The sequence below is a fragment of the Meriones unguiculatus genome, chromosome 21, assembly GCF_030254825.1.
Source record: "Meriones unguiculatus strain TT.TT164.6M chromosome 21, Bangor_MerUng_6.1, whole genome shotgun sequence".
Lineage (NCBI taxonomy): Eukaryota > Metazoa > Chordata > Mammalia > Rodentia > Muridae > Meriones > Meriones unguiculatus.
In genome coordinates, this window is record NC_083368.1 from 41824898 (window position 1) to 41836968 (window position 12071).

Consider the following 12071-nt stretch of genomic DNA (forward strand, 5'->3'; position numbering starts at 1 on the left):
TTTGTTTTTTTCTTTGTAGTTCTGGCTGTCCTGGAACTCATTTTGTAGACCAGGCTGGGCTTGAACTCTCTAGAGATCCATCTGCCTCTGCCTCCTGAGTGCTGGGATTAGCTGTATCACTACACCCAGATCAAAATTTTTTGATGGACTGTTGTTTTCCACCCCTGACAATAATTATGAGATTAGACCAATTATTCAGTTTAGTATTTTATTCCTAGAATAAAACAAATGAGCAATAGCTATGCTTCTTTCTCCAAGGCCCATCATCAATCTAGTCTCGGGTTCTTAGTCACATTAGCAGTGTCAAGTATTTGTTCTGGCCTTACAGAATGGGCCTTAAATCCAATTAGAAAGTGGTTAGTTAGTCCAGTACCATCTGAGTACTATTATTCTGCCAAAGGAAAATAGCAACAAAATTACTCCTAATGACATACTGCTATACCCATAGGTCAGTGGGTCACTCAGCCCTCATTAGAGAAGTTTCTTCTCGCAGTGGATGACCCACAACTGGACGATGTGAAGAAAGTGATAGTTGGGAACACAACATCCTAAACTGGATGTCTTCATCAAAGCTCTCCTTTCTAGGTTCAGGGATCTATGTGTAAGATAAAGCATAGAGATTGCAATAGCCAGAAGGGGTGGATGGCTCCAAGGCTACAGGATCTTACAGATACAACAGGACCGATGCACCTGTGAGCTCACAAATATTGTGGCAGTAACATGAGGGGTCCAAGTGCAGGGTAAGTAAACACAGGCTGTCACTGTAAGAAGCTATCTGCAATTGATACCCAATGCCAAAGGCAAAATCAGTTTACTTCAATGAAGTCTCACTGGGTATGTAAACTACTCTTCAGGTTAAGCCCCATGCTCAGGAGTAGCTTACCAATACAAAATGGCCTAAATTGTATTATACACTTTTTATCTTATGTTGCTTTGTTTGGCCATTTCTTGTCTCATTTTTGCTTGTTTATTTTGATTTTGTTTTTGTGTTTCTGTTGTGAGGTTTGTGCACCTGGTTTTGTTGTTCTATTTTTGTTTTTGTCTCTGTTTGTTGAGAGAGAATGAGGGAGAGAGAGAAAACATAAAGTTGGGTAGGTTGGTGGAAAGGATGTGTGAGAAAATGGGGGATGGGAAAGTATGATAAAAATCTATTATATGAATTGTTTTCAATAAAAGCTTTAAAAAGATGAGCAAGTGCCTTGTGAATATTATAACTTTCTGAGCTTTTAGATTATTTTCATTACTTTCCTGAGCTCTATGCTTCTTCCTCTATCACCCAAGAGAGAAAATTTCAACTCATAAGAGATGCATATAGCCAGGCACGGTGGCACATCCCTCTAATCCCAGCACTCAGGGAGGCAGAAGCAGGCGGATCTCTCTGATTTCAAGGCCAGGCTGGTCTACAAAGTGAGTCCCAGGACAGTAAATCAAGGCTACAGAGAGAAACCTTGTCTTGAAAAACCAGAGAGGGAGAGAAAGAGAGAGATTTCTGTTATAACAGTCAATGAAAATCTTAATTCCTGAACTGTAAAAATTTCTAGCTGATGCTTTGATGCACAGAAACATGTGACATCACTTGTGAATCTACCTTACTAGAAAAGTGAGATTTTAAGTTGACATTCTTATGTTAATGTTTTAAATTTTTGATTAAGAAAAATTTTCACTGTAAATATTGTATGTGACCCTGTGGTAACATAACAACACGCACATAAGTGTATAGTGTGTATTTGATTTTCCTCTTTTGGATTTACTGAACATCAGATACATATGTGGGCCATCTTTCACATATGCTTGATTATATTTTATGAATATAAACTCTGCACTGACACTAAATCAATGGAACAACTAGTTGCATTACGTAGTTTGTGCCTATCTCTCAAGATACTTCAGTCACTAGACAAAAGGGTGTTTCAAATGCACATACAGTTCACTTCCAGTTCTAATTATATGAGTACAGTTTCTTACTGACTCCTCACAGACAACACTGCTCAGTTTCACATATATTCACTCTAAGAAGTGGATGATAGAATATCCCACGAAAATGCAGCAGAGTTCTATAATGATACCAAAACATAAAAAAAAAAAATCCATGATGGTAACTCCAAAAGCAGAGGTGACAATTACATCATTATTGAAAAAACTCGGGGAGGGGCGGAGCCAAGATGGCGACTAGCACACACAGTTTCTGAGCAGTGGGATACCTGATCTTCTGAGTTGGAGAATGGAAGGACCCCCAACCCAGGAAAACCACTGCGAGGCTTTCTGAACACCAGAGAACATCGCAGGAGGTGAAAACTTTGGCCTCCGGTCACCCGGAGACTTGCTTGGGGAGGGAGAGAAAAGATCCTTTGTTCTTGCTGCACTCCCTTCCCCCAGACCTCCTTCCTCCTCGGCACAGCGGCACAGCGGACTCATCTTTCTCAGCGCAGACCTAACTGCCTGGGGTATACAACCGCTGAGACGGAGCCCCAACCACTTTAGCGGCAGACAAAAGCCAGCAGTACGTACCCCGGAGTCCCAGATTCGCACAGCGGCTGCACCATCCTCCCAGGGCGCGAATCTGCTAGACACCATACTAGCTCCGCAGGATCGCCATCTCTGACGGTACGACCCGCCCAATCCCACAGTGACAGAGAATACGCTATATACTCACCGAAACCAGGCAGAAACGTCATACAACCTGGACACACCAGGCACTGGGCCTCCCAAGCTTGGAGAGCACAACAAAGAGATCCCAGGACTTCCCAGAAAGCATTGGGACTAGCAAGCCAGTCTCCAGTTACAGCCGGACGTGGCAGCGGAGCAGCACTGAACTGGCGGGGCACCACAGCCCTCCAGTTTAAGACTAACCAGGGCCAAACCAGAGAACAGAGAGCCTGATTACCCCATCCCTGCTGAAGTGACCACCCTGAAATCTCCAGCTGCAGCAAGACCTCAGAACCTGGCAGTGACAGTAGCACAGAACTGGCGGAACACATCAAAGAAGCAGGGCCAAACCAGAGAGCAGAGAGCCCCGATACCACGATCTCTGCCAAGAGACCTGCCTGTAAGTGAGTGCACCCTTGAGAATCTGCAGTTCCCCAGATCCTGGGTCCTTCTAAATCAGAAGCCAGGCATCGAACCCCCCTCCCACCCACATACCCACTTTGGGAAACAGAGGGGCACTAGGGACATTGAAGTTCCTGCCCTGTGGGCCTGATTGAGGAGCTAAGACAGTTAATACCAGAAATTGCGCTGCGATCATCATTAGCGCCTGCGACATATACAGTACAGAGCCCCTCCCACACACTCAAGGGTTCAACATTAGCCATCACTCTGTCCCTCGAGAAACTCATCCACGCACACTTACACACACAGACACACACGCGCGCGCGCGCGCACACACACACACGCTTGCATTTGCCCCGTTTGCGCCTGCGTACTTTCCTCCCACAGGTACAGCTAGTCCTCAGCACACACTGAGAGTGCTCAGCTTCCTGAAGAACTCTCCAGACACCAGAGAGAGACAGCACCAGTCTGATCTGCAGAATCCAAAAACAAACAGGGAAGGTTTCAGATAAGCCAATGGCCAGAGGTAGGCGAAAGAACACTTCCAACATAAATCAGGACATCATGACTTCACCAGCAAACCCCAAAATCGATGGATACACCAATTCAGCAGAAGCACAGGAAAATGATTTTAAAGCCATGCTTGCCCAATTATTTGAGGCTCATAAGGAGGAAATGAACAAGTCTTTCAAAGAGATGGCCAGTCAATTGGAGGCAAAGAAAGAAGAAATAGACAATATCCTTAAAGAAACACAGGCAAACATAGCCAAACAAATAGATACACAAGTAGAGGAAAAATTAGTGGCATATAAGAAGGAAATGAAAAAAGAAATAGAGGCCATCGTAGAGAGACAGGAATCCAAATTCAAACACATGAAAGAAATGGTGCAAGGCATGAAAACAGAATTAGAATCAATAAAGAAAACACAAAATGAGAAAACCCTTGAGCTGGAGAACTTGGAGAAAAGATCAGGAACCACAAAAGTAAGCATCACCAACAGAATACAAGAGATGGAAGAGAGAATCTCTGGAGCTGAAGACACACTTGCAGAAATGGATACTTCTCTCAAAGAAAAAGTAAAATCAGAAAAGTTCCAATCACAAAATATCCAAGAAATCAAGGATGCTATGAAAAGACAAAATCTAAGAATAATAGGAATTCACGAAAAAGAAGACTCCAGACTCCAAGGTCCAGAAAATATTTTCAAGAAAATCATAGAAGAAAATTTTCCCAACTTAAAGAAAGAGATGTCCATAAATATACAAGAGGCCTACAGAACTCCAAATAGACTAGACCAGAAAAGAAACACATCACGTCACATCATAGTCAAAACACTAAATCTACAGAACAAAGAAAAGATATTAAAAGCAGCAAGGGAAAAAGGCCAAGTAACATATGAAGGTAGACCTATCAGAATCACGCCGGACTTCTCATCAGAAACTATGAAAGCCAGAAGGGCCTGGGCAAGTATCATGGAGACTCTAAGAGATCACAAATGTCAACCCAGACTACTATACCCTGCAAAGCTTTCAATCAACATAGATGGAGAAAACAAAATATTCCATGACAAAACTAAATTTATACAATATCTACACAGCAAACCATCCCTACAGAAGATACTAGAAGGAAAACTCCAATCCAATGAAAACAAATTCACCCAAGAAAACAGGGCATACAGATAATGTCCCAACAAAAATGAAAAGAAAACAAGCAATGAATCAGGGTTAGATCATCGACTCCATTACAAAAGGAACTAACATGCATTGGTCACTATTATCTATCAATATCAATGGACTCAACTCACCAATAAAAAGACACAGGCTAACAGAATGGTTAAGGAAACAGGATCCAACATTCTGTTGCATCCAAGAAACACACCTATGCAACAAAGACAAACACTACCTCAGAGTAAAGGGCTGGAAAACTGTTTTTCAAGCAAACGGTTCCAGAAAACAAGCTGGAGTAGCCATCCTAATATCTAATAAAATAGACTTTCAACCCAAGTTAATCAAAAAAGATAAGGAGGGCCACTATATTCTCATCAAAGGAAAAATCCACCAAGAGGACATTACAATCTTGAATATCTATGCCCCAAATACAAGAGCACCGACATTCGTAAATGAAACATTATTAAAGCTTAAATCATACATTGATCCTAATACCTTAATAGTGGGAGACTTCAACACTCCACTCTCACCAAGGGACAGATCAACTAGACAGACACCAAATAGGGAAATAAAAGCACTCACAGAATCCCTAAATCAAATGGACCTAATAGACGTCTACAGATCATTTCACCCAAACTCAAAAGAGTACACCTTCTTTTCAGCACCCCATGGAACCTTTTCCAAAATAGACCATATAGTGGGCCACAAAGCAAGCCTCAACAGATACAAAAGGATTGAAATAATCCCTTGTATACTATCTGACCACCATGGACTAAAGCTCGACCTCAACAACAACAGAAACAACAAAAAGCCGACACGCACATGGAAACTAAACAACTTACTACTCAATGACAGCTGGGTTAAGGAAGAAATAAAGAAAGAAATTAAAGACTTCCTAGAATTCAATGAAAAGGAAGGCACAACATACCCAAATTTATGGGACACACTGAAAGCAGTGCTCAGAGGAAAATTTATAGCACTAAGTGCCTGCAAGAAGAAATTCGTAACATCACATACAAACAACTTAATGGCCCAACTGAAAACCCTAGAACAAAAAGAAGCAGATACACCCAAAAGGAGCAGACGGCTGGAAATAATCAAACTAAGGGCTGAAATCAATCAACTAGAAACAAATAAAACTATCCAAAGAATCAATGAAACAAAAAGCTGGCTCTTTGAGAAAATCAACAAGATAGACAAACCCTTAGCCAAACTAACTAAAAAGCAGAGAGAAACTATCCAGATCAGCAAAATCAGAAATGAAAATGGGGACATAACCACAGACATTGAGGAAATCCAAACAATTATTAGGTCATACTACAAAAGCCTATATGCCACAAAATTTGAGAATCTAAAAGAAATGGATAATTTTCTTGAAAGATTCCATCTACCAAAACTAAGTCAAGATCAAGTAGAAAGACTGAATAGCCCTATATCTCCCAAGGAAATTGAAGCAGTCATTAACAGTCTCCCCTCCAAAAAAAGCCCTGGACCAGATGGCTTCAGCGCAGAATTCTACAAGACCTTCAAAGAAGTGCTAACTCCAATTCTCCTCAAGCTATTCCACAAAATAGAAACAGAAGGAACACTACCAAACTCATTCTATGAAGCCACAGTCACCTTAATACCTAAACCACACAAAGACCCAACAAAAAAAGAGAACTTTAGGCCTATCTCTCTTATGAACATTGACGCAAAAATACTCAATAAAATACTTGCAAACCGAATCCAAGAACACATCAAAGATATCATCCACCATGACCAAGTAGGCTTCATCCCAGGCATGCAAGGGTGGTTCAACATACGGAAATCCATCAATGTAATCCACTACATAAACAAACTGAAGGAGAAAAACCACATGATCATCTCCTTAGATGCCGAAAAAGCATTTGACAAAGTCCAACACCCATTCATGTTTAAAGTCTTGGAGAGATCAGGAATACAAGGCACATACCTAAACATAGTAAAGGCAATATATAGCAAGCCTATAGCTAACATCAAACTCAATGGAGAGAAACTTAAATCAATCCCACTGAAATCAGGGACAAGACAAGGCTGTCCATTATCCCCATATCTCTTCAACATAGTACTTGAAGTCCTAGCCAGAGCAATAAGACAACTAAAGGAGATCAAGGGGATACAAATCGGAAAGGAAGAGGGCAAAGTGTCACTATTTGCAGATGATATGATAGTATACATGAGCGACCCCAAAAATTCAACCAGAGAACTCCTTCAGCTGATAAACACCTTCAGCAAAGTGGCAGGATACAAAATCAACTCAAAAAAATCAGAAGCCCTCCTATATACCAAAGACAAAAAGGCTGAGAAAGAAATTAGGGAAACAACACCCTTCACAATAGCCACTAATAACATAAAGTACCTTGGTGTGACCCTAACCAAGCAAGTGAAAGACCTGTTTGAGAAAAACTTCAAGTCTCTGAAGAAAGAAATCGAAGAAGATATCAGAAGATGGAAAGATCTCCCGTGCTCATGGATTGGTAGGATTAACATTGTGAAAATGGCCATACTGCCAAAAGCAATCTACAGATTCAATGCAATTCCCATCAAAATACCAACTCAATTCTTTACAGACCTTGAAAAAAAGATTCTCAGCTTCATATGGAGAAACAAAAAACCCAGAATCTCCAAAACGATCCTGTACAACAACAGATCATCTGGAGGTATCTCCATTCCTGATCTCAAGCTGTACTACAGGGCAACAGTAATAAAAACTGCATGGTACTGGCATAGAAACAGAAAGGAGGATCAATGGAACCGCATAGAAGACCCAGAAATAAATCCACACACCTATGAATACTCGATATTCGACAAAGAAGCCAATTCCATTCAATGGAAAAAAGACAGCATCTTCAACAAATGGTGCTGGACCAACTGGATGTCTACATGCAGAAAAATGAAAATAGATCCATATTTATCACCCTGCACAAAACTAAAGTCAAAGTGGATCAAGGACCTCAACATAAAACCAGATACCCTAAATCAATTGGAAAAAAAAGTGGGGAACAGCCTAGAACTCATTGGCACAGGAGACAACTTCCTGAACAGAACACCAACAGCACAGGCTCTAAGAGCAACAATCAATAAATGGGACCTCATGAAACTGAAAAGTTTCTGTAAAGCAAAGGATACCGTCATCAAAACAAAACGACTGCCTACAGATTGGGAAAGAATCTTCACTAACCCTTTATCTGACAGAGGACTAATATCCAGTATATACAAAGAACTAAAGAAGCTGAAAAGCAGCAATCCAAGTAATCCAATTAAAAAATGGGGAACAGAGCTAAACAGAGAATTCTCGACAGAGGAATATCGAATGGCAGAAAAACACTTAAAGAAATGCTCATCCTCATTAGCCATCAGGGAAATGCAAATCAAAACGACCCTGAGATATCACCTTACACCCATCAGAATGGCCAAGATGAAAAACTCAAGCGATAACACATGCTGGAGAGGTTGTGGAGAAAGGGGAACCCTGCTCCACTGCTGGTGGGAATGTAAACTGGTACAACCACTCTGGAAAGCTATCTGGCGCTTTCTAAGACAAATAGGAATAGTGCTTCCTCCAGACCCAGCTATACCGCTGCTAGGTATATACCCAAAGTTTGTTCAAGTACACAAAAAGGACACTTGCTCAACCATGTTTATAGCAGCTCTATTTGTAATAGCCAGAACCTGGAAACAACCCAGATGTCCATCAACGGTGGAATGGGTACAGAAATTGTGGTATTTTTATACAATGGAATACTACTCAGCAATCAAAAAGGAGGAAATCATGAAATTTGCAGGCAAATGGTGGGATCTAGAAAAGATCATTCTGAGTGAAATATCCCAGAAGGAGAAAGACAAACATGGGATATACTCACTTATATAGACCTATAAGATATGATAAACATAATGAAATCTATACACCTAAAAAAGATAATCAATTGAGCGGACATGGGGTAAGATGATCAATCCTCGTTTAGAAAGACAGATGGGATGTGCATTGAACGTATGACAGGAGTCTACTGAGCGCACCTGAAAGACTCTAACTAGCAGTGTTTTCAAAGCAAAGATTCATGACCAAACCTTTGGCAGAGTACAGGGAATCATAAGAAAGAAGGGGAGTTAGTCTGATGGGGAAAGGATAGGAGCTCCACAAGGACCAAATATATCTGGGCACAGGGTCTTTTCTGAGACTGACATTCAACCAAGGACCATGTATGGATATAACCTAGAACCTCCACTCAGATGTAGCCTGTGGTAGCTCAGTAACCAATTGGTTTCCCAAAGTGAGGGGAACAGGGACTATTTCTAACAGGAACTCAATGGCAGGCTCTTTGACCTCCCCACCCCCGAAGGGAGGAGCAGTCCTGTTAGGCCACAGAGGAGGGCTTTGCAGCCAGTCCTGAAGATACCTGATAAAACAGGATCAGATGAATGGGGAGGAGGTCCCCCCCATCATTGGACTTGGAAAGGGGCACGGTGGAGATGAGGGAGGGAGGGAGGGAGGGACTGGGAGGGAATGAGGGATCGGGACACGGCTGGGATACAGAGTTAATAAAATGTAACTGATAAAAAAAAATAAAAAAGAAAAAAAAAAAAAGAAAAAACTCGTCCACCTTGCAGGCTCTAACTGCTGTCTTATCATTTCATTTATACCTTGGGTATTGCATTATGTCCAATTAAGTACTCTCACGAAAGATCAGATTCTCACCACTGTGTACTCAATGAACGGCTGTCTACTTATGTCCTCCAAGCAGTCTTGAAATAATCACACACTGACTAGAATGAAGACCACATCTAAAATTGCTCTTGACAACCAAGCATAGTTAACCCAATTAGCTACTCCGTTTCTACGAGCACACATGGTTTAAAATTCAGCTTGAAAACAAAGCATGCAAATTCTAAGGGAGACACAAAGTCCACTGCCAAAGCATAGGAGAAAGTGACGTGTAGCATTACATATGTCTGCACAGAGGTTAAGATTCACCCCCACAGCTTACATGGCCATGAGTGAGAGGAGGTGGAAAGGGGCTGGGGTTTGTGTGTGCTTTTTAATAAGAACAGTAAGAATTTCCCATGGTTTGAAACTTGCCTCGCTTATTCTTGTTCATGATAAATTAGAGGAAGTTTAAATCTAATTGGGCAAATGAATAATAAAAATATCCTTTAGGGCTTGGTTCCTGTCACTCTCTGAATAGAAATGTATTCCTGTGTACAGATTTGTAGACCTGTGTTTATTCACTATCAAGCAAAATCTCTCTAGGAGGTAGGTCAATAAATATGTGTAAAGCACTGAGCTTGACAGATTTTATGCAAATCTGGAGAAAAACATTGCGCGTCTTATTCTACCAGAAGTAAGTTAAAGCAACTGTTTGTATTCCCAAAGCATTTATGTCATTAATACTTACAAAACAAATGTTTTCAAATAGAATGCATGTGAAATTAAGTAACACTGAGGCAAAAACATTACCTGAATGGTATTTGGCTTAGCTTGCATGTAGGTAGTATATGAAATACAACTCTATCCCAACTTTGAAAAAAAATGGAGATAAAACAATAGATTGTTACTCTATGAAAGATAATTTTATAATTCACCCTTTTTCTTTGTGTAATTCTAAATTCTCTATTTCGGTTGACAGAAGATGATCTTCTAAATTTAAAATTAGCAGTTTTCTTACCTAGGTCAACACTCACTTCTAAGACACTTGGTTTTTATATGTCAAGGTCATGAGAACAATAAAAGGTCAAGTCTGTAAAAGGCCACATTATTGACAGGTGTTCCAAAGAGCCTTATAAAAGAGAAACATTATTAAAGGAACATGAGAAAATTATGCAAACTACTTTCCGTTATTGTTTGCTATAAAACTCTTAAATGACTCAGGTTCTTGTTTGGCTAAATACATCTGCATCTTTCAAATGAGACAATATGTTCTCCCTCCTGCAGATTATTCTAGACTAGCATGTCCTGCTTGCACAAGGTCAAGGAGCATTGACAGAGCTTTGTTATAGCGTGATTTCTATGTTTTGCTTACTGTATCGTTTTAAAATTCACAGCAAAAATTTATCCATTTGTCTTTACTAAAAGAAAATGCATAAAAAATAAGAAGTTGCTGCTAAATAGTAAAGAATTGTCTTTCTCAGTCCTAAAGTAACTTCACATTTTTTGTCATCATGGACAATTATATGCATCTAAATATCTCTACATAATTTAGGAAAAAATGTTTTACAATTGGCCTTTACCACTCATAGTATTATGTAAAGCTTCCTTCCGATATATACACACATATTTACCTACTCAGAGTCACTTTACCTCCTCTTCCACATTTAAACATAAACTGTGCTTACGTAATACTTTGTTCTATCACTATGTCATGCCTAGATTAATATTCTCCCAGGGGACAGCTATTTTTCAGTGGTTCAGTGGTATCAGGAGTCCTAGGATGAATGTGTGGTAGGGCGTTCAGATGGTGTGCCTCAAAGCTTTACAATTCCTGGCTATCCTACATGCTGAAAGAGCTCATGGAAATGTTCCAGTTAGCTGATGGCAATTTATGAAGACATTCCTCTCTTCTCAACAACTGTTGCTCCAAATGTGGATTCCTGCTGGGGTAGTTCTATGTTTACTTTGCCTACCACCCACACTTGGTTTATTTCCACTCCAATCCTTTGAGTATTGTTATCTTCAGAAAGGCCTGAAAAATTCTGTGAGATTGTCAGGATTCTCTTCAGAACAAAAACACAGTCTTTCTTGCCCTTTGCTATTTGATCATGCCAAGAGATTTGCTGTAAAAAAGTCATTTTTTTAATTGCCTGTTTTGAATTTTTTTCTTTTTTACAATTTATTCATTTTATATCCCTGTTGTAGCCCCTCCCTCATCTCCTACTGGTTCCACCCTTCCTCCCTCGTCCCCATCCCTTCTGCCTCACCTCAGGAAGGGGGAGCTCCCCTTCCCTGCCATCTGACTTTAGTTTATCAATTCTGATCAGGACTGCCTGGATCCTTTTCTTCTGTGGCCTGGCAAGACCGCATTGCTAGGGGGAAGTAATCAAAGAGCAGGCAACTGAGTCTTGAAATATTTTCATAGCCTTAAAAGGCATCGTCCTCTGTGTCTATGTTATGGCAGTTAAATTGCTGGTTTTGTGAGATGCCTAACAGTGGGAATAGGGGTGTCTGACTCTTTTGCCTGCTCCTGGAACTCTTTTCTTCCTTCTACGGCCTCAAGATGAAGACTTTTGCCTGGACTTAGAGTACATTGTTCTGTCCTGTTTGATTGTTGCACGTTGGTGGCATGCTCTTTTTAGCAAAGGAAACAGAGGGACAGTGGATCAGAGGGAGAGGGAAGGGGGCA

At 40.6% G+C, this 12071-nt stretch overlaps 1 protein-coding gene across 1 annotated transcript in view; it reads right to left on the reverse strand.

The window, feature by feature from the left end:
• The window catches only part of Thsd7a (thrombospondin type 1 domain containing 7A), a 405762-nt gene that overhangs the window by 222482 nt on the left and 171209 nt on the right, over positions 1-12071 (reverse strand). The gene's annotated exons all lie outside the window — the stretch shown is intronic.